The following is a 24,913-nucleotide window of genomic DNA, read 5'->3' as shown; positions in this document are numbered from 1 at the left end:
AGTTAAGAAAGTAAAACTATTGTAGCGACCAAGTTGAAGTATTTATTTTAGGATCAAGAGTTTAATGAATTTGTTCAAGCCTTACAAAAGTAGAGGAAATATTTGCTATCAAATGACTTTTTTTACACTAATCACTATGAATTTAGATTTGTTAATATTTAGGCAAAGTTGAAACATAAGCACATGAAGCATAAGTAGTAATTATAGGGGTTCTATTTTCCTCTCAAGTACAAAGTTGGTGTAGCCAATAAGGTAGTACACATGCCTTAAGTAGGAGGTAGGAATTCTAGACTTTCATGATGGCATATTTAGCTACAATAGAGATCATGAAGGATCTACATATGTTACAAATCTAGATCAGTTTTAGAAACATAGAAGAGTTGTGTAGAGCCTTGAATTGGAGTTAACGTTTCTTTTGAGGATTACTTAGTGTTGGAAGGATGTTTACTTAGGAGGAAATAGTGCAAACTACAAAGTTCCATTAGAGAGAATCTTATTAGAGAATTGAAAAATGGAGGATTGTGAGGTAATTTTGGTATAGACAAAACCATGGCCATGTTGAAGGGGTTGTATCGTTATAAAAATAAAATGAGATTTCATTCTAGAAAAAGGATCTCATTTCAAAAATAAAATAGGATCTCATTTCTTTTTATATTGTTTATTTTCTATATTGAAAATGACTTTTATATATATATGAAATATAACATGTAAGTATATAAGAAAGGAAAGAAACTTGAAATTTGACTTATACTTTAATTTCGGTTTCATGTATATATTGATAGGATATTTGAGAGTAGTTTCAAATCTCTAGGAATTATAATGCAAATTCTATATTTTACAAGATTTTATAATTTTTAGACTTAGTCAACTTTTAATAATTGGAAAGCTCCTATCAACATTTTGTTGTTCTCTTTATCTCACTCTCTTTATCTCCCTCGATCTCTAGACCTATCTCTCTACCTCTTTCTCATATCCTTAACTCTCTCTCTCTACATCTTGATCCCTCCCTCATTTCCTATCTCCCACTCTCTACTTATCCATCTCTCTCTACTTCTTTCTATCTACCCTCTCGGGATATCTCTATCCATCTATTTCCCCACTCACTCTGTCTTTATAAAAATACATAGGGAGGGAGGGGGAGGTAGATAGAGTGAGTTAGGGGGGAGATAAAGAGACTGGTTGGGTAGATAGATGGATAGAAAGAGAGGGGGTAGATAAAAGTAGAATGACTTAGAGAGGGGGTAGAGGGGAGATAAAAGTAGAGAGGGAAGGAGGGAGGGTAGGTAGAGAGGGTTAGAGGGGAGGTAAAGAGAGTGATTAGGGAGATAGATGGATAGAAAGAGAGGGAGATGGGAGATAGAAAGAAGGAGATATAGATATGGATAGGTAGAGAGGGGGAGAGAGGGAATGAGGGAGGGGTGGAGAGCTAGAGATGGAGAGAGAGAGGGTGAGAAGGATAAAGAGAGAGGGTGGAAGAGAGATGTATGTAGAGAAAGATAAGTTGGTAGTGTGGGAGATAAACATATGTAGATAGAGATAGAGAGGTATACATAGAGAAATAGAGGTAGGTAGGGAGTGAGGGGAGGTGAGTAGAGAGAGAGGAGACAAAGAGTAAAGAGATAAGGATGTTAGAGAGAGGTAAAGAGATAAGTCTAGATTTTGAGGTAGAGAGGGGATAGAGGTGAGATACGAATAGAGAAAATGGAAGGGAGAAGTAAATAGAGAGAGTCGAAAGGGAAAATAAAGAGAGTGATTAGGGAGATAGATGGATAGAAAAATAGAGAGAGGGGAGATAGAAAGAGTTAGAGAGAGAGAGAGAGAGAGAGAGAGAGAGAGAGAGAGAGAGAGAGAGAGAGAGAGAGAGAGAGAGAGAGAGAGAGAGAGAGAGAGAAGCTGGTAGGGAGGGAGAGAAAGGTATGTGAAGAGAGATAGAGAGGTATATGTAAATAAATAGAGGTAGGTAGGGTGTGAGGGGAGGTAGAGAAAGAGGAGATAGAGAGTAGATAATTAAGGATGTAAGGGAGAGGTAGAGAGATAGGTCTATATTTTGGGAGAGAGAGGAGAGAGTGAGATAGAGAATTAGAGAGGGGAGATAAAAGTAGAGACAGAAGGAGGGAGGGCTGGAGAGAGAGAGAGGAGGGGTGGAAGAGAGATGTATGTAGAGAAAGATAAGCTAGTAGTGAGGGAGAGAACGGTATGTAGAGAGAGATAGAGAGGTATATGTAGAGAAATATAGTTAGGTAGGGAGTGAGGGGAGGTGTGTAGAGAGAGGGAAGAAAAAGAGTATAGAGTTAAGGATGTGAGAGAGAGGTAGAGAGATAGGTCTAATTTTGGGAGAGAGAGGAGATAGTGAGATAGAGAGGTAGAGAGGGGATTGAGGAAGAGTGATATGAAGAGAGATATTTATAAAGCTCAAGGAAGATAAAGAGAGTGAGAAAATGTTGATAGGAGCCTATTGATTACTGACATTTGAATAAGTCTAAAAATTTATAAGATCTTCTAAAATCTAGAATTTGCATTATAACTCCTAGAGATCTTAAACTACTCTCAAACATATTGTCAATGTATACATGAAACATAACTTAAATTATAAGAAAGGAATCAATATGTATTTTTCCTTTCTTATACTTAAATGTTATATTTCATGTATATATGTCATTTTTAATGTGAGAAAAATAAATAATATACAAAGAACAGGATCCCATTTATGAAACAAGATCTTGTTTTGTGTTTAAAATGGGATCCCATTTCGTAGATTTAGGCTTGGGATCCCATCATGAAATAGGATCTCATTTCAAATTTTGGCTTCGGAGCTCGAAGCATAATAGGATCATGTTTTAAACGAGAGAGGTCCCATTTCATTTGGCACATTTTCATGGTTTTGGCTAACTCTAAAACTTCCACTCTATGTGGACTCAACTTCGTGCAATTACCCATATGGTTAGTCTTAATATGCAATTCTAAAGGTTCCATGTGAAATATTTTGTAGTTTGAGATGGTGCACAAACTAATGGGAATAGACAAAATGGACAAAAGATTAAATTTAGATGTTTTCAGTTCATTTATGTAAATTGTGCAATTGACTTGGATCAATCCCACAAATCTAGATTTGAACCAAGGTTAAACATAGATTAATTGAAGTTTTATATAGATATTCATGTAAGTAAATGCAAATAAGATCTAGAAGACTCAAATTATGTATTATCTTTTAGTAGAAATTATCTGACTTATACATCATTACATAAAAGATAACAAGATAAAAATAGATTCAAAACAAAACAAAAATAAAAATAATACAAGATATCCATTTTTCACCATTATACTACTAAATTGATTTGTACGTACCTGTATACACCACTAATATATGATCCACCATGTGCTCCTCTATTTTTTCATTAAAAATTTAAAGGGAAGGTGTGCATTAAAAAAAATAAAGATTTATTAAAAATACAACTAAACAGACTATAATGCAATTGATTAAAGTGTCCACTAAAGCCAATCAATTAATCAACAAAATGGGAAATGGAGATGTGTGAAAGAAAAATTATTAATTCTTATCACAATGAAGATACATAAATTTAATGCTTATAACATATCTTGACTTAAATTTTACATTTGACCGACCTTGGTATTTTTTTATACTTGTCATTTGTGTTTCATTATCTATCAAATGTTACACACACACACACACACACACACACACACACACACACACACACACACACACAAAGTGTATCAAAAACCTCTCATTTCATTTAAGAGACTTCTTAGTAAAATTGAATGTATTTTATGACAATTTAATAAATAAATACCACAACACTATCATTTTATCTAGACTTTTTTAATACAATAAAATATATTAAGTAATTTTTTGAAAAATATAATTATAATTTATCAAAAACATTTATATGAAGAAAACTTGTTAAAATATTGATATTTAATAATAGTTATATTGATTTTTAAAAAAATAATTAATAATTTTACATCTCTTTTGTACCTAAAATTAATAAATAATTTTTATGCTAAAAAATATTATACTCACATATGAAAATTGCAAAAACATCATCAATAGCTATATTTCTATGAATATTAAATTGAAATCAAATATGATTCTTTAGACATTCTTTACCTATATTTCTTTGAATATTTTTATTAATAGATATATTAAGTCCTTATACCCACTCCAATTTATACTTGACTTTTAGTTCATTTTCAAAAGAAAAGGTTGTAGTCTAATTGGTTCAAAAGAATTGGTGAGGATGATGGTATGTTACTCGGTTTCATTATTCATTAAAGTTTAAAAGTTTTAGGGTGTGATAAATATGGAATGAGGTCGGAATTGTGCATGCTAATTTGGCATCAAAATTGATGACGTGGACCTAAAACTTTAATTTTAACTATTGAATGTGCCAACTAAGCTACTGATTTGAAAATCCTTACATATGAATTTGTGAGGTGCAAACTTAGTGTGCACAACTATCAAGTACTTTCTCCTATTGAACTCGTCAAAATAATAAGATGTAAAGTTAAAAGTCCAAATGTTGAAATCATAGTCAAGAAATTTCTAGATAAGAATCAAAATAAGTTATAGGCTATATGGAAGTTAATTATACAATTGAACAACATAACCTTCAGAAAGTTGTATAATCATTTATATCTTACCTATTCACTACCTATCAATATCTAAACTATGATATAGATTTATGGGTGGTTGCAAGAAGTTGAGTCCCACTTTTGGGCAAAAAGTGGAAGTGTTTTCTCTGTTTTTCAAATTTTCTGTCGATTGATGTCAAAATTTGATGCACTTAGAGATTGAATCTCAAAAAACTTCAGTAATAGAAAATGTAGTGCTCAGAGTCTACTTTTCAAATATGTAATTTATTTTAATACCCGCATGGTAGAAATCCCTTTTTAGTAGGCATGTTTAAAAACCAGTTTTTCAAAATACTTGTTTCAGGACCATACCACGCATGTGTACGACCACCCTTTTTTTATGCAAATAAATGAATTTTTGCAAATCCTTCTGGGAAATGATACCTAAGACACCAAATATTGATGAGAATATTTTTGATTATCTTTTTATTGAATATATTTTTTTTTATTAATTTTTAACTGACAATAAAGTATATTTTCAAAACATCGGGTGTACAACCACCATAATTTGATGAAAATTTCATATTTTTCAATTTTTTTTTAAATATTCAAAATAACTGTATGTAGATTGATGTCATATAATTTATTTTTCTAAAATCCTAAAAACCAAAAAGTTATTAAAGTTTTAGTGAACCTTGGTATTTTAGGTTTAGGTTCCACTTTTGATTAATAAATAATACAAAAATAGTAAAAGTAATCTTATCACTATGAAATTTACGTTTCTGAAATCAGGACGCTGAAAACTCTAATGGGTTTTCGTTTTGTCAAAAAATTCAATCAGAAAGGCCCTCAAAAAATTAGGCCAAGGTAGAAATTTGATGTCGTTTTACCTTAGTCATTTTTTTGGAGGTCCAAGCATAGGCTTAGTGAGACCAAGCCTATCCTGAAGCAAAAAACAAAGCTAAGGGTTGTTTCCCGCCCCTAATTTTAAAAAACGGGCGCCCCTTTTGCTTTGTACCATTCAAAGTGAAACAGGCACTTGTTTTATTCAATAACGAGCGCCCGTTTCTGAAAAGATCCGTTGGGCCAGAATCTGGCCCACAAGCACAAATCCCAATTATTGAATGATTTTTCAATCATTGGCTGACAAGTACAATCTGCAAAGAGAATTTTTTGATTAATCATTCTCTTTGGTTTTCTTATTGTCGATTTGGTAAGGAGATTGATTCGAATTCAAATTTTGGTGTAGCCATGGGATCAAATCAACGCAGGAAGAGACAAAGGAAGGTTCTGACAACTGAGGAGATTGCAGGAAATAGGGAGAAGGAGGCAATGCATCAACGAGAGAGAAGATCAAGAATGAGACAAGGAGCTTCAAGTTCCACAATCATTTTAGAAGAGGAGAACATCAATGAAATCGTAAATGCTGATGAAGGAAACACAATAGAACCATTTAATTCAGGTGCATCTTCTAATCCATTATTGGATACATGTATGTCTTCATAGCCCTATGTTTTTTCTCATGAAGAAATTGGTGATTTAGTAGAAGCAGGTTACTTATTAAATGAAATTCTAATTGAAAATCAAACCCCAAATGAAATTAGAAGTCAAGTTGAAAGTGAAATTGAAATCCAAATTGAAACCCCAAATGAAACTAGATCTCAACTTGAAACTGAAATTGAAACCAAATTTGAAACTCCAAATGAAATTGAAAATCCACCTGCAACTAAAACCAATAATGTGTATGTAGACATGGAAACACCAATTGAAAATGAAACATGTTTGAATGATAATCAAATGAATGAAAATTTTGAAATTAAAAGTGATGTACTAGACAACCTTCCTGGCTTGGTTTCATGGAGACAGATTAGGACACATGCAAATAGATTGTTTAGACATTTTTTTCATAATAAGAAATTTGGGTTTCAATGTCAATTAATGGTACAACTAATTAAAATGACTAAAATGCGAAAAGTGATGAAGAAGTTAGGCTTTTATGTCAAACCCAAGAAGAAGGAGGAGTCTTTAAAACAAGTTGTATCAACTGTTGCTAGCGCCTTTGATACAATTGGAAAGAAAAGTCGTTCTAAAGATAAAAATGTGGCATAATCGGCAATAACAACAGCTTTAGTAAGCCAAACAACTTCTAATTAAAGAATGATGAGTAACATAAGTGGATATCTTAATATTCATCGCAAAACTTTGTCAAGAGCTGTAAAAAGAAGAGTTAATTTTGAAAGTGACCAGGCAAACAAATTGTGGACTTTTAGTGGTAGACTACCAAAGTCTGATATGAAACTTACTGGTGAAGTCAAAAATTTGATCGAAAAATTATGGTACGATAATACGAGAGTATCACCTAATGTTAGAGATGTTCTTAAATTAAGAGTTGGGTCAAAAATTCGTGATCCACATCCAAAACACCTATTGGACATGACTCAAACTGAATTGTATAAAAAATTTTTGGATGATAAGGTGTTGACTATTAGCATTTGTCAAAGGTCTTTTGAAAAGTGTAAACCTTGGTATGTTCGAATTAACAAGGAAAGAGTCACATGTTGTTGCAAAACTCATGTTCAATTTCACTACCATTATGATGTATTTCGATATATACGTGTTACCATGCATAGTAATGGAATGTTCCAAGAATGTGGTATAAATATACCACCTGAAACTATAAAGGAGTTTATTTCAAGTTTGTTTTGCAACCCACTAAATGAACAAAATTTTCTTTTTAATGCATGTGTTTCTGGTGTATGTGATATATGTAGCAATCTTGCATTGTTGGATGAATGTTTGCATGAAAATCTTTCAAATGATTTTGGACAACAATTAATTGATGTTAAAAGATTTAAAACTATTGAGTATCTAGTGAAGGATGGAAAGGTTGGAAAATGATGCGATCTAATCACTGAAAAAGTTAGTGTTCATGCATTTATGAATGAATTCAAGAGTAACATCATACCTAAATATGTTAAACACACTCAAAATGCTAGATGGATCGATGGTCAGTTTCGAATATGTAAGGATACATTTCCTATTGGTAGTATAGTTTTGGTTGTTGACTTTGCAGAGAACTACACGCTTGCACCACAAGATGAGGTACAATCACAATACTACAATTCAGTGCAAGTATCAATTTTTGTCCATATTGTCTATAGGCATGCACCAGATAGTACACAAGAGGATCGCAAAATTTCGAGAGAGTACCATTTCTATATGAGTGATAATAAATTACACTCATCTGAGTTTGTCTAGTTTTGCTTCAAGGCCTTTTTTTAGAATTTGAGGGAGAGAGAAATTTAGATGACACAACATCTAATATGGTCTGATAATTACACAGGGCAATTCAAGAATGCTAGAATGTTTTATTGGTTGAGTAGGATTCATAAGAAAACTAATATCGAACACATTTGGAGTTTTTTTTAGGCTGGACACGGGAAAGGAGAACATGACGGTGCTAGTGCATGTGTTAAGAGAGCCCTTTGCAGAGAGCAACTCAAATTCAAGGAAAAGGCTAAATTTAAAAATGCAAGTGCAATTGTGGATTGGTGTAGTGCAAATTTATCCACAGGATCAAGTCAGAACTCTACAATTAGACGTTTCTTCTGGCTAGTTAAAGAGGAGAATATCCTTCCAAGATATAATTGTGATACAATAAATGGGCTAGCTAGATGGCATTCATTTAAGAGTTCTAATTCTAACACTTGGACTATATGGACTAGAGAGCTTGCATGTTTTTGTCAATTTTGTGTTGCAAGTGAATGGGAAGAATGCGAGAATATGGAATGGGTCGAAGAATGACAACACAAATCGTTAACACCTACTGAGACACAATATGAAGATGTTAGAAGAAATGAAGACCCCGATCATGCATTTGCATCAGAAGATTATGATCGTGTTTCAGACCTCATACAACCTGGTAATTTAATTCAATTTATTGTTTATAACTTTAAATTATATATTTTTATGTATTGTCATATAATTTATGATTACATATTTGAATTATAAATTCTAATAAGTTTTATTTCTACACATTGTACTTAAATTTGTTTTCTAGGACATGTGTATGATGTTGTTGCACCTGAGGATAATGATGAGCAGGTTGAGTATTGGCTAGCTAGATGTGTAGAACCTAAGAAAAAGTTGATATGTGATCAAGTAGATGATGATGGTTTTCAGTATCCAGTTGAGTCTGTTGTGGTAGTTGGTACATGGCTACGCAAATACTTAACAAGAAAGAATGACTTACCATCTTATGAAGACTACCAATCAGAAAAAAAGATTAACCACATGATACCCTGTTTAAGAACAAACCCTAGCTCTTGTAGAGGCCTACAAGAGAATAACATTACATAGTCAAATATATTCCTAATTTTGTTTTTAAAATAGAGAAACTTCTCTGGAGTCTGGACCGCAGCTCAAAAATCTATATTTCATTTATTTCAAACATTTCTGGACCACAGCTGTCCTGGATTTATCAGGGAATGAAGTAAAATACCTAGCAATACTATTCTTCACCCTTATGCTCATGGATGCACTATTGCAGAGCATTTCTATATTTTCTTCAAGGCGGAGATGGAAATCAGAATATAATCTACAAATACCAGAGACGCCAATAAGATGAAAATTCATTGCTGGAATGAAATCTGGGAATCCTTGCATTTCAATCGATCTTCCTCCACAATTTTCTGATGTATTATCCAAAAGAGAACACCAATGCTGCAACATATAATCAACAACGGAATCTCTACCAGTATTGAGATCATCTGGGTGTGTGGGCGAAATGCAGTGCGGTAAAATACGAGAGAAATTTCCCACAAGACCAATAACAAAATAATGTAATTCCATTTCTGGTTCACAATCTGTTGTATCTCCATCTCCAGTTGTTGCTGTTCCAGGGCACTCTCAATGTCGATTTGAGACCTCATTGCAGGTAAATAAGAAGATCGATCCATGGCGATTTCCTCTGAGCGCAAACGAAAATATCTCGAGAACAAAATATGGTGTCAATTGGATTACAATTTCCAGTGAATTGTGATCTGTTGTGATGCCCTTCTTATGCTGGAAACAGGGGTAAAAGCATCGATCCGTTTGTCTTTTCTTTGGAGATTCTGAGGACTTCCTTGGCATTTGCTGAATTTTTAAGGGGTAAACTGTTCGGAAGTTGCTAGCTAATCATTAAACGCGTTCCCGAATAACATCATGGAATCTGAAGAAGCCTCAGATGCTTTTGTGGTTCCAAGTAGAAGCATTCTAGTTTCTTTGAAGATGGAAGGATATCGCTCGAAATTACCTGTGAGAGGGTCCCATTGGAAGCTATTTTCTTAATATGTCAGGGAAGCTTATAGTGGGGAATTGCGGTCGAAATTTGATGGTCGATTTTATTTTATATATGTACATTATTTTTATATTAATCATTAAAAAAGGTTATTTTTTAGATTAAATGTTGTAGTTGGTTGAACACAATTAGAAAGGATGATCTATGTCTTTTGATTTTGTCATCTATCGAGATTCAAATATTATAAATGTGCGATAAATAAGGGATAAGGTTGGAATCATGTTTGATACAACTTTGATGAAATTGATAGCCCTCAACCTATAGATGCCAATAGTTATAAGTGCTTGGAGACATTAAAAGACTTTGTATTTTAATGCTACAACACAATTAGGTGTCATAATACTCCAGACATGGATAATTGAAACTTCAAAAAATATTTGATGGACTACAGAAATAAGAAACTAACTAGAGGAAAGTGCGCAATAGTTAAGTTGGTACCAATACTTGGAAGTGCTTGGAGACATTAAATATTTTGTATTTTCATGCGACAACAATATTAGATGTTTATATGACTTCAAAGTTCCTACTGCTGGTTACTATTATGTTTTTTTTAGGCAAACTTTGGACCCATTAGGTCCACTCCCATATAAATTTCAAACCAAAATTAATAGAACTCGCATGATCCAAAAGGATGTTATTTAGAATTACATGTTTTCAGTTCTCACATTTCTTTGATGATCTTAAAGTCACGTGATGCATTATTTTTGAAAGAGGAGTTTTCTTCCTCTTTACTTTTGTATGCTCCCGCTCAATCCTAGATGAGGAAACTAAATAAAAAATATTCTTGCCTATTTGAAATATCTCCAAAATCAATGCCAATAAGTGATCCGACTAGAGTGATAAGGAGAGCAATATTTCTTGGTTGTGAATTAGATTTCTCCCTTGGAGTATGTCGAATACTCACACTTGTCTATCTTGGAATTAATTGCTTTCCCAGACTCAAGATCGAGAGCAATTGGGTTGTGAGGAGGGGAGATGTTTGGAAAATGAGAATTGTCATGAAGGGCATTTGGGGCAACATGATTTGGTTTCTCAATGGGAGGGACAACATAGTGGTGAGACTCTGCCCCTTACACCAAGTAGACTATGTCCTCACATAAGGGAACTTCTTGTTGCAATGTGAAGTACAATGTTATGTTGAAAATCATATCTTGCATCTAAAAGTGATTTTTTGATGTCATAGATTTTGTTGAAGAACTCTCAATGGAGTTTATCCTTAGACTATTCCAAATTTTAGATGAATAATGATTTTTCATAATTTTTTACAACTTTTTAAATATGGTTCATTTTATTCCATGTAAAATATGAATGGTATTGCCAAGATTTCAAACTATTTATTCAAAGAAGTTGTCAAGATACATGGCTTGTTATAGAATATACTTTATACAATGATACAATTTTCTTGAGAAATTTTGGCTCACATTGGAAAAATATTGAGTGCATATCTAAATTATAGTATTACATACGGTCCATTAATAGATGATCAAATAGAAGTCATTATTAGGAGTTTGGGAAATCTCCCAATTTTCGTTAGAGACAAACTAGCATAGTACAACACTTTGTTGGAATATGTTAAATTTTTGTTCAACAACTTAGTAAATTGGTCTATAGGAAAGACCCCTTTTAAAATTATGTACAACACATCTCCTAAAGACCTCACCACATTTTTCTAGGGTACCTAATGTAGAAATTTTTAGTGTCAATGTAGAAGAAATTATATATAGAACATATATGACGTGCATGCACAATTGAAGCATTAGTTGTATAGAAGTGACAATAAGTAAAAATTAAGAAAAAATGATCATAAAAGTAATAATATTCATTTAAAGGGATTTCATCACAATAAATTTTATAATGACCAAATTTGCATGCCCTACACTTTTGTCATTACAACTTGTAGTCATTTTAGCATTCATTCATATAGCATGTTTATAGGACTCATCTAGCCCATCCTTAGCATTCTTCCCCTAATCTAAGTACCAAACATTTTTGTTTTTTTATTTTGTGTTCAAGTATATTTCATGCATTCGAATATGTATGTTTATGTTTATTCTAGTCTATATTTTTATTTTATATTATTTTTAATATATTTTTATTTGGATGTAAGTATATTTGTGCATATTTCTAGATAATAATGCTATATGGACTATGTTTAATGTAATTGCCAATGAAAAATTGTTAGTTTTCTTTTTTCATAATTTCTACCCCATGAGATCTTGTCAAACTTGTACCTATGATTTGAAAAAAAAAATCTTTGATTTTCTTAGCACTATTCTACAAAAAGTTGTAAGATTTTTTACCTATTTTATTGTGATCACATTATTGTCATTGGCATTATTGTTTCTTGGTATATATTCACTACAATCATATTCAACTAACATTTTTTTTTGTGATAGCATTCAAAATTCTAGGATAGATTAGAAATTGATTGGAGAAGTATTTTGTGAAATAAGAGATACTTCTATTCACTATGAGAAATTCTTCCACATAACTAATATCTAAATGGAATCAAAGAAAGGGCTTTAATGTAATTATGAAATGGGTAAAATAAGGTATAAACCTATAAAAAAGACCTTACTATCTTAATACCAAAGTGAATTCAAAAGTCAAATATGAATTAAAGAGAAGATGTTGAGTGGAGAGATCATAAAACTTGTGGAAGATTCTAAGTGGGTAAATTTAATGATTATCGAACATAAAAATATCAAGGAGATATGAATTTATTTTGATTTCAGCAAATTGAATAAAGTTTGCGTTCTTGATGCATTGCCTTTGCTTTCAACTAAAAAGGTCCTAGAATAAGTCGTTGGAAGGGAAATGCAATCTTTTATTAAAATAGGTTTTTAGGTTACCACCAAGTAAATATTCAAGAGAAATACAAAAACAAAATAAAATTGACCATAGAATAGGTTCATTTATGTACATAGTAATAGCATTTTATCTATAAATTACCTAAATAATATTTAATATAATTATAAATTAATACTTCTAAGGATTTCATACATGACTTTTTAAAAGTTTATTTGGATGAATAGAATGCCTATGGATCACCAAAGACTCTTGTAAAGTGTTGAGATTGATGTTGAAGAGATGAAAAAGTATCCAAATGGCCTTATATGTTTGAGAATTTATGCTCTTACCCATTTTATATATCCATCACAATGGTCACCTTCACATAAAATTTTGAAATTCCTAAATTTGACAAATAAAAGGGAAAAAGAGATTCTAGAGAATACATCAAGGAATTCTACATGTAGCATGACAATAAGTCTCTTATAGAAAAATATAGCTTATGAGATGGTTTCCTTGATGTTTTAGAGGTCAAGCATCAGAATGGCTCATACACTTTCCACATGGCTCTATCTTCACTTTCAAGGACCTAGCTAAAAAATTGTTGCACAATACTCTTACAACATTGAACATGAAATCACCATGCTAGATTTGTTCAATACTAAACAAATAAATGTAGAGAGATTCACTTTCTTCTTGGAACAATGGAGATATCATGTCGTAGACTTGTGTGGTCCATTCTCAAAAAATAACTAATCATCATATTCAAAACTTAAATTGTGAAACAGGTTTTTACCTACAAGTGCATTGTGTTAACTCCTTTTATGAAATCATAATTAAAGAAGTAACAATAGAGAAAGTCATCATTGTGAAAGGAATGCTTAAAATATGCAAACAAAACAAAGATAATAACAAGAATCAATCCAATGAAAAAACTCTCTTAGGATAAGAACAAAAATATAGTCAATGATGATGTGACTAATGCTAAACATGTCTGAAATGTCCAACAACAAACACCATTATCCTCCCAAAATAACCCAATAATATAAGTTTTTCAAAACAATGTCATAATTCTACAAAGGCAACCAAAACAAAACAATAATCCTGAACAATAATACACTGGTTATTTTGGAAGTGGAAGAAAATCGCCAAGAGTATCTAAAATAGAGAGAGTTGTTTACTATTTGAACAAGAAAATTTCTAATTCTTGGACAATTAACACTTTTAGTTTTTGAGTTAGCTATTGACTTCACATTAAAGAGACCAATCTTGGTAGTACTCCCAAATAGAAAAAATAATTTTCTCATTTTTTGAGTTGGATATTGACTTGACACTAAAGGAAATCTTTTTAATATTATAATCAACAAAGTGAAAGTAATTGTATCACTTTTTAAAGGAAAACAAAATTGAAAACGTTAAAGAAATTTTAAAAGTTATAATAAACTATTTTTTATTTTTAATGAAGCCTCGTCGCCATTTCATTTTATGAACATGCAATTAAATTTGTGTTGACCCATATGAATTGGGATTTGCTAGTTAATAAACTGTATAATGTAATACATTTGTATATCATCAAATGACGTACACCATCTCATAGTAACTACAAGAGTAAAAGTCTAAATCACACATGTTCTGGCATCATTGTTTTACTGAAAAAAATAATAACATAACAATTGTATAAAATATATTGTGAAAAGAATCATATATGTACTATATATGTTTACTATTTGTACATTAACAAGTTACAAACAATATTTAACAAGCTTGTTTGTCATAAATGCATCTTAAGAACTTATGGTTTTATTTCATACTAAATTCGATATCTGAAAAATATAAAACGATACATATTGATCTTTAATTATAGCAACGAAGGCATATCAATGACGTAACCTAGTTTTATATTAGACAACACATTTTAACATTATGATGATCAATAATCTTGTAGAAGTGAATAAAAAGAAGTTAACATCAATCATAATCTCCAAATGTGTGTCAACATATTGATTTACAACAACTAAGTGTGGGAGTGAAAAAGTTCACTTTTTCCCACTAAACCTTTTTTTGAAATGTTAGAATTTCTCATCCTTTCAACTCTATTGAATTTATCATCCTTGACTTACCTTTCCCAAAAAATAGACTTTTCTCTAAGCCCTTTTTTAAAATTTCAAACTTTCTAATTGTTGTATGCATGCCAGACTTCTCATCCCCAACATTGCTTTTCCTCCAAGTTTTCTTTTCATCTCATATAATTATCCATAAATCTATCTTAACCATAAGTGTTCCCTAATGCTAACTATAATTATAATATAAACCTATATCCCAAACTCTATCTCCAACTATACCTCTAATTCTAACCCTAAATCCACCTCTAACTCTAAACTTAACCCTTATCCTAACTCTAACCTCATAGCTCTAATTCTAACCTTAAAATTAAACATAATTCTAACTCTAATCATACTTCTAAATCTAAGACTTACCCTAACTCTAACTATAACCCTAACCATACTTATAGTTTCAAGTGTAATTTTAGCCATGATATGATGATACCAAACTTAACCCTAATTGTATCTCTAACTTTACTTCTAATTCTATATCTAGCCCTAACAATAACTCTATTTCTAACCTTAAGCTTTATCCTTACCTTAATTCAACCCTACATAACCTTCATCCTAACGCTAGTTCTAATTGTACCCTAATTCTAACTTTATGCCTAATTATAATCATAATGTTATTTCTAACCCTAACTCTAATGTTTATCATAACTCTAATTGTAAACCTAGCCCCAATTCTAAAAGAAATCCAAATTTTGGTCTAGCCCTAACCCTAACCCTAAGTGTAACCTTAATTATAACACTATTCATAATCTAATTATAACCTTGATCGTAATTGTAAAATTAATGTCTGGGGTTAATTTCACATACATTTATGTCATTTGTGGTTTTGGTATACATCATCAACTCATTGTTTACACCATCAACCCAATTTTAAAATTAGAATTAAAAAATATCAAGTAATCAATTTTAGCTTTTGAGACAGTAGATATGTAAAAAAATTGAAACTATTCTAATGATTAGGACACACAAATAATGGTATTTTAAAAAATAAGGATTAGTCTTCTATAAGTCTATGTTAACTAATAGATGAAGGATTGATCAAATATAAAGATACCATCACAATAATCTTTAAAAATATTTTAATACATAAAGCTAATTTGGTGGGGAGACATTATCATAACAACCTAAAATTATTGAATTATATTCAATGACTAACTTTCTAGGGTGGCAAGTTTAAATAGATGCATATTGTGTGCTTTCTATTAAGAGATCTATCTTATTTTGACCTTCGTAAGCATCATCAATGGGTGATTGAATTTGCAAGTTAATTTTCAAGACATTGAAATTTGTGCAAATTTTGTTACATAAAGCAATGTGATATTTTGACATTCTTAACATCATCCAATTTTTTTCTTTATAAGCATCTTAACAACAATTGAATCTACAAGTTTTCATTACATTGAAATTTGTAGAACTTTTGATATGAACATATCTAGGCTACAAAAATCATCTGGTGCATCACAACCTCAAGCTTTAGTAAAGGATACATAGAATCAATTATATATTTTAGATGGTTGGGATTAGATGGCAACCATAAAATGCAGAGTTATTATATTCATTTAATTGAGTAGTATATTGGAATGATCATATTTGATTGCCTGAACTATAAAGGAAAATATGTAGTATTTGTACATGATCTTCTTTTCTTTCTTCTGCAGAAAACTATGTTTCTCTGCACTTGTAAATTCTGCCTTGCCCTTACATGAATAAAATTAGTCTTATTGCCTTTATTCAATTTGAATAGATTGTGTAAATGTTTACCTTCCTATTTGAATATATTTCGATTTTCTTTTCCTTAGTTGTAGGTGACCGTGTTGATCCCTCTATGGGTGTTGATTGTGAACTAATCTCAGTTCCTCTCCTCATCTTGTAGAATCTTAGGTGATTGATTAGAATAAAATCTTGTGCACTCTTGGGGTATTTTTATTAATGTTTTGTGTAGTCATAGGCAGGGAGATCACATTTCAGTCTAGTTGCAAACCTCTTTCCCTTCTTTCAAGAAACCCTTCTCTCTCTCCCCTTTCCCTGCTAGAGCATAGATTAGTTGTACCAGTGTTGGGTTGGTCCAACACTTTGCATTTGGATTGGAAAGGAAGTCGACCTTCTCTGGAGATTCAACCTCACTTTTTCAAGTCCCACACTTGGGAGCTTGTTTCCATGTTGCATAAGGTTGATGAGCATAGGTGGTCATCAAACGAGTTCAACTTTTGTGACAACATTTACCTCATACAATGATACAATTTTGTTGAGAAATTTTGGTTCATAATGGGGAAAATATTGACTACATATCTAAATTATAGTCTTACATACAATCTATAAACAAATGATCATATATATAAGTTATTAATAGGAGTTTAGGAAATCTCGTAAGAAGTTTCGATAGAGACAAACTAGCATGGTAAGACATTTTGTTGGAATATTTTAAATTTTTGTTCAAAACTTAGTAAATTGGTCTATAGGAAAGATCCCTTTTAAAATTATATATGGAACATCTCCTTAAGACCTTGCCACATTTTTTATAAGGTACCTAATGTAGAAGAGTTTGGATCTAGAACATGTATGATGTGCATGCACAATTAAAGCACTAGTTCCAAATAGAAGTGACAATAAGTAAAAATTAAGAGAAAAAGATCATAAAAGTAATAGGATTTTTTTTGGAGGGGATCTCATTATAGAACATTTAATAATGAACATAATTCCATGCCCTACACTTTTGTCATTACAGATTGTAGTCATTTTAGCATTTATCCCTATAGCATGGTTTTAGGACTCATTTAGCCCATCCTTAGCATTCTTCCCCTAATTTAAGTACCAAACATTTTTGTTTTTTATTTTGTGTTCAAAAATATTTCATGCATTCAAATATATATGTTCATGTTTATTCTATTCTATATTTTTATTTTATACTATTTTTAATATATTTTTATTTAGATGTAAGCATAATTGTCTAGATTTCTAGATACTAATACTATATGGACTGTATTTAATGCCCTTGCCAATGAAAAAAATTAGTTTTCTTTTTTCATAATTCCTACTCAATGTGATCTTGTCAAAGTTTGCATCAATATTCTCCTAATTATTTTATTGAATTCAAAGATGAGATGACGTAGAAGATTCATATTCATTCATTTCATGTATTTTAAACTAGTTATGGTTTTAAAGGAAATTTTCTTTAGTTTTCTTAGCACTATTCTTAAAAAATTGTAAGATTTTTGACCTATTTTATTGTGATCACATTATTGTCATTGGCATTGTTGTTTATAGGCATACATTAATTACAAGCATATTCAAACTGCTTTTTTTTGTGATAGCATTCTATTCTAGCAATGATTAGAATTTTATTAGAGGAGTGTTTCTTTGGGGGAATAAGAGATACTTCTATTCAGTATGGAAAATTCATCCACATAAGTTTTATAGATCTAAATGGAATCAAAGAAGTGTCTAATTTAATGAAGAAATAGTTATGACAAGGTATAATCCTATAAAAAAGACATTACTATCTTAATACTAAAGTGAAATCCAAAGTCAAATAGGAATTAGATAAGATGTTGAGTGGAGGGATCATAAAACTTGTAGAAGATTCTAAGTGGCTAAGTTTGATGATCATCCAACATAAAAATATCAAGGAGACATGAATTTATGTTGATTTCAACAAATTGAATAAAGCATGTATTCCTAATCTATTGCCTCCGTTTTCAAATAAAACGGTCCTACAATTAGTCATTGGAAGGGGAATGCATTTTTTTATTAATGGGTTTTTAGGTTACCACCAAGTAAATATTCAAGAGAAATACAAAAACAAAATAGTTCATTTATGTACATACTAGTAGCTTTTTATCTATAAAGTATCCAAATAATATTTAGTAGAATCATGGTTAATTCTTATAAGGATTTCATACATGACTTTTTTTTAAGTTATTTGGATGACTAGAATATTTATGGATTATTGAAGGATCTTGCATATTATTGAGATTGATGTTGGAGAGATAAAAAAATTTCCAAATGGCCTTAAATGTTTCAGAATATATGCCCTTACCCATTTGATGGATCCATCACAATGGTCACCTTCACATAAAACATTGAAATTCCTAAATTTGAGAAATAAAAGGGAAAACGAGATTCTAGAGAACACATCAAGGAATTCTACATGTAGCATGTCAATAAGTCTTTTATAGAGTTTACATATAGCTTATGAGATTGTTTTCTTGATATTTAAGAGGTCAAGCATCAGAATGGCTCATACACTTTCCACGTGGCTCTATCTTCACTTTCAAGGACCTAGCTAAAAAATTGTTGCACAGTACTCTTACAATATTGAACACGAAATCACCATGTTGGATTTGTTCAATACTAAACAAAGAAATATAGATGATATCCACTTTCTTCTTAGAACAATGGAGATATCTCATTGTAGACTCCTTTGGCCCATTCTCAAAAAATAACTAGCCATCATATTCAAAACTTAAATTTAGAAATAGGTTTTTACCTACAAGTGCAATGTGTTAACTCCTTTGATGAAATCATAAGTAAAGAAGTAATAACAGAGAAAGTGATCATTGTCAAAGGATTTGTTAAAATATGCAAACAAAACAAAGATAATAACAATAATCAATCCATTAAAAATTTTGTTTTTGGGATAAGAACAAATAAGAGTCAATGATGGCGTGACTAATGTTAAACATGTTTGAAGCATCCAACATCAAACACCATCATCCTCTCGAAATAACCCAAAAATAAAAGTTGTTCAAAACAATGTCATAATTCCATAAGGACAATCAAAACCAAACAATTTTCCTTAACAAAAATACACTTTGTTAGTCCAGAACTTATTGAGGTTATATTTAACAAACTCGTCCAAGAAAATTTAGTTGAATATCTTATTATGAAACTTTTAAACATGTGCTATAAATAAGCACATTGAAAGCAGTTTAACTTGTTGCTAAGACTGAAAATATATTTTCAAGTTTGGATAGTTAAATTGATATCATCTTTCAAAAATAAAAAATAAACAACACTTATCCGACAAACTACTTATACTACAATTCTTACTTTTAAAAAAATTATCTACTCTATTATAAGTTTTAAAAGCTGAATGTATTTTATTTACTATTGTCTTGAACTAAACTTTAGCTAACTGTGGAGGAGAATTTAATGTCTTATAAAAGTGAAGTTCAATTTTTTATGTTGACCCTTAATAAAGAGAAACCGTTTATAAGCATTTTTTACGGTCAAATTTAAATTGTCATTTCAATATTTTTCCAAAAAAAAATATATATATATATTTTTTTCCACCTATTAACACCTCGAAATTTTGATGATCTTGTGAAAATCACAGTTATGTCCCAACAAGAATTCAAATGTCCCTTTGACGGGCATGTTCTTTTTTATTAGTGACCTCTTGTTCTGGTTACCCATGACTTAAGTTATTTTCTCATGGGTCATTCATCATTTGAAATCGGCCTCAAGTTCTCAGTCTTTCTTTTGTGGTCGATAGCCTTAGCATTTGATCCACCCTAAGTTTCGAACCCCATTCATTCAATGTCCTAGCGACAAGAGTTATAAACATGTGCTTCAAAGTGATTCTAAAGTGGGTTATAGTTTAAAGGTTATCGACAGGCGTTGAGTGGTTTGCACACCTTGTCGAGGCTTCGAGTCTAGTCTAATGTGGCATTTTGTTCATGTTCTACAAGGCAACTCGGGATGTGCATATCTATGATTCACATCACCATTTCACATACCTACGAGTGGAAGCTATTAGAAATTGTAGACCCGTGAGTTGATTTGCTATATTTTGCTCCTCTCATATAAGCCCACCTTAATTCTCAAAGGTTGATCCTCTCTATGATGCACAAGGAGACATAGGGCGAGCGAGATTGTGCAGAGGAGTTTATTGGCAATATTGCAGACAAACACATGAATAGCCATGAACATATAGCTTGTGGGAGGTGTCAAAATCACGAAGGTCCATATATTCCCAACACAGGCTGAATATCTAATGTAGGTGGAGCCAAATTCCCAACCAAAAAATAGTCATGTAAGGCATGTAGAGAGACGACAAGTGTTGGGAGAGTCACGCAAGGCTTGAAGCAGTACAATCAACTGTGTCAAGGCAGCGCGATCTACTACTTTTACTCATTTCTATACTATACTTCACTTCTATACTTTCCTTCTAGTTTGTATTTGTACGTACTAATTTTTACAACTACTCATCTTAAACAGCAAGCTAAATTAGACTATCACATGATTAACACCCTTTATTTATCATGATTGAAAATTTAAAGAACAACCTGCACGTTAAAGAACAAAGAGTTGTATATGGTAATGAGGGTACTAAGGAAAAAATTACTCTTGAGGAAGCTAAAAGTGGTTTAACAAGTGCAATCAAGCTTCAAGCTTTTAGATTTTGGTGTTTGAATAAAGTTTTTGTACTTTTCTTTTATGTAGAATCGTTAAGCACATTTAATGAAGTTTGACTTACATTAGAAAATTATTCTCAAAAAGCAGATGAAACAAAAAGTCACGAATTAGAAAATGAGTATACAAAACAATAGGCTTCAAACAATAAAGGGGAGAAGCAAACCACTCAAAAGGACAAGGAGAACAAGAAAGAATAAAAATTAGAATCTTCTAAAAGCAACATTAAAACTTCTTCAAAACAAGGTAAACCTAAGAAAGAAAAAACTTGAGTATTCCTATTGCAAGAAACTCGGGCACGATGACCATAAATGTTTGAAAAAGTAGATCAATTGACCACCTCTCAAATCTTCTTGAGAAGCACAACATATAGTTCTTAGAATCTATCAAGGGATCTTCATCAACTCAAAAATCTACTTGAGAAAAGAAAAAAGGTAAAGAGAGAAGTAAGGGCAAAGTTCTAGTTCCTATTGCATTATCATCAGCTCTATCTTAGATCATTAACTTAGGTGCCTTACACCATAAAGGGTTCTTCATAGGTTGAGTTTTCTTCTTTGGAGCCTTATTTCATGTAGTCTGTCACTTTGGGTAATGACACTAGTATTAACTAGCATACCTATATTAAAAATAATTTATGTGAAATACATTGAGTGATATCAATTTAAATATAATTATTAAATTTATTTAAACTTATTTACCACTACATTAAACAATAATGAGAAAGACACAAATATAAGAATAATATTGCTAAATAGAAATCCCATTAACTAATTTTACATCATGTTATTCTACAAATTATCTATGAAAATAAAATTAGACATTGATCAACCAATAAAGATAAGAAAAAGCAAAATTACATTTATGGATGATTAGAAGATTGCTTTTAATGGGTTACTTACATTACAACTCAACAAAATTTAATCATCTTGTTGTGACCCACATTAAAATTCAAAAAAAAAAAAAAAACTCTTTTGTAGATGTCTCTTGGCATAACTAGGGATAAGTGAAGAATTTAGAACACGCAGAAACAAACATTGTTGCAATAATAAGCACATAAATAATTTTAAATTGATTCAAATTTCTTGGATAAACTGATTAGATTGATTAGAGATAAAGAATTGATTACAACTTGTCACTTTATATAAAGGTCTTAGATAATTCTAGAGACCTCTTAGATAATTTTAGAGACATCTTAGATAATTATAGAAATCCCTTTATATTTTCTATTTGGTTTTGGATAAGTTGTGGACTTAGGGAGATCACTCTCTTTCTATTAAGCCCTGGACAACTCCCTTCAACCCCCTTACTGAACCTATTACTATTCATTTGGTTTGGTTCCGCCTTCCTAATATTCCCCCCTATTTCTAGGAGCCTTGTTGTTTTGAGGCCATCAGTAACTCCATTAACAGCTTTGTGAAGGTTGATGATGCAACAAATTCCATGGGTCATTCAACCTTTGCCTGTCTGTTAATTGATATTGACATATTTGTACCCCTCCCTAGGGACGTGGATGTGATGGTCAGGGATAGGCCATGGACTCAATCATTACATTATGAGGGTCTCCCCTTTTGCCGCCGAAGATGCTTATCAATGGGTCACTTAGCTTTGGACTATTCTCTCTCCTGCCGCAGAGGTGCTGCTACTTGGTGGAAGGATGTTGCTGAAGATCACTTGATGGTTAATGTTTCTAAGTATGCTTTTGTCGACTCCTCTCTAGAGGATGATGTCTCCTCTCGAGATGAGGTGCCCCTTATTGCTTATAAAGCCTTTTCTATGTGAGCGTGTGCACAAAGATGGTGGTCAGAAAAGTGGACACCACCCAAAAAAAACTTGGAAAAACAGGCAGCGCGTATGCAGTTTTAAAATTTAAAATTCCCGCGTACGCACTTAGGTTTGTTCTTCCCGAGCCTAGAAAAGGTAGCACGTACGCGTTGAGCTTAGGAAACTGGGCGCATACACGCTACGCCTAGGAAAATTAGCACATACACGCTTCTTACAGGAAAATGAGCGCGTACGCGCTAATAATCCTAGTAAAACCGCGTACGCAGTGCCTAATGAAAAAAGTTTTTAAAAAAAACTGGGTCCTCATTCACTCGAAAAGCACATTTTTTACTTTCTTTTTTTCCCATTTTCTAACCTAAACCACGAACGGGGTGCGAAATTTGTCCTCAGGCTATGGATCAAGGTTAGTTTTTGTTTTTTTTGTCTTTCTTTCTAGTTTATGCAATTTGTTTTACATTTTGAATTTAATTTCATTAATTTTGATTAGGTTTTTTCATTTTTTGTTTCAAAAACCAGATTCTTCTAATCCAGAACAAGAACAACCAAATGCACCTCCTAAAAACCCACAAGAGCAACCAAATGCACCTCCTGAAAACACACAAGAACAACCCCCAATTGCTCCTTTTGACCACACAGCCGAAACACAGGAAGAATTAATTAATCAGTTAGGGAAAAATACATCCAAAATCAATAGACTGATTGTAAAATTGAAAACTTCTGAACTTGACCATCATCAATCCCTCGCCACTAGCCTAGAAACATTAGCTAGTGGTGCCATAGTTGTTTCCACAGAAATTACCAAATGGGGAAGCTTTAGGGATAGGTGTCGTCAATTCTATGCCAATGGGCTATCATACGATGGAGTTAAAAACAAAAATATTTCTAAACAACAAATATGTGCCCTTTTTGTTGACCCCAAAATTGGTCAGTCATTACCTCCTAAATCAAAGAGGTTTCCCATACATTGGTGTACTAATGTGCAGATGAAGAATCTTTTTTGGTAGAGGTGGTGGATGGTCTTTGACAATCCACCTTGTAATAATTATGAGATGCCATTATATTTTTTGAGAAAAATATATTGTGAGTTTGTGCTCAATGTGCGCCCAAATTATTTTGACATGAGAGAGTTTCATGGTAGAGGTGGTGGCTCTGCCCAAGATAGACCTGGAGCCCATAGGCGATTAGCCGCGGAGAGTTGCCACCCCCTAGCACCCAAACCAAAGGTGCATCAGGCTGTCCCATTAGAGCTGAAAGAGTCGATGGAGCTACAGACTCTTTAGGTGGCCACAACATTGACAAGTGCCATCATCCAGCATGGGACATCATTAGCACACCCTATTGTATTGGATGATGAGCCGTTAAAGGGCGACAGAGAGCCCATTGAGCATATGTGTGTCAGTTGCTCAGGGATATGCTCGGGGATAGATGATGCAGCCGGTGCAGATGGATACTCATATCATCTATGCACGATTTGCGGTTGTAGATGTCAGGCTCACACGGTTGAGGATGTCGCGCTGACAGATGAGTTGATGGACATGGTGTTTGCCCCTGAGCCACAGACACAGGTGTGTTGATTTGAATTCATAAAATTTTATTTATCAGTCACTTTAATTTTGTAATTACATAAATGAATTTTCATTTATACATTGATTTAAATTGAGACAAATAATATACATTTCAGGATGCAGCAGTGGTATCCCATACACCTCCCCCAGTTACCACAGCTGCAACTTCGACGCCTGAGGTATAAATTTTGTAACATGTTAAAATATAATAGTACACTTTGAATTCAAAAAAATACAAAATATACTAACTATCTTTAATGCTTGGTCCAATTTCTAGTTTGTAGGTGTTGATAGGGGACGAAATGTCCCAGATT

Source organism: Cryptomeria japonica, chromosome 10 (genome assembly GCF_030272615.1).
Source record: "Cryptomeria japonica chromosome 10, Sugi_1.0, whole genome shotgun sequence".
Classification (NCBI taxonomy): Eukaryota; Viridiplantae; Streptophyta; class Pinopsida; order Cupressales; family Cupressaceae; genus Cryptomeria; species Cryptomeria japonica.
Note: the sequence above shows the minus strand (reverse complement) of the source record.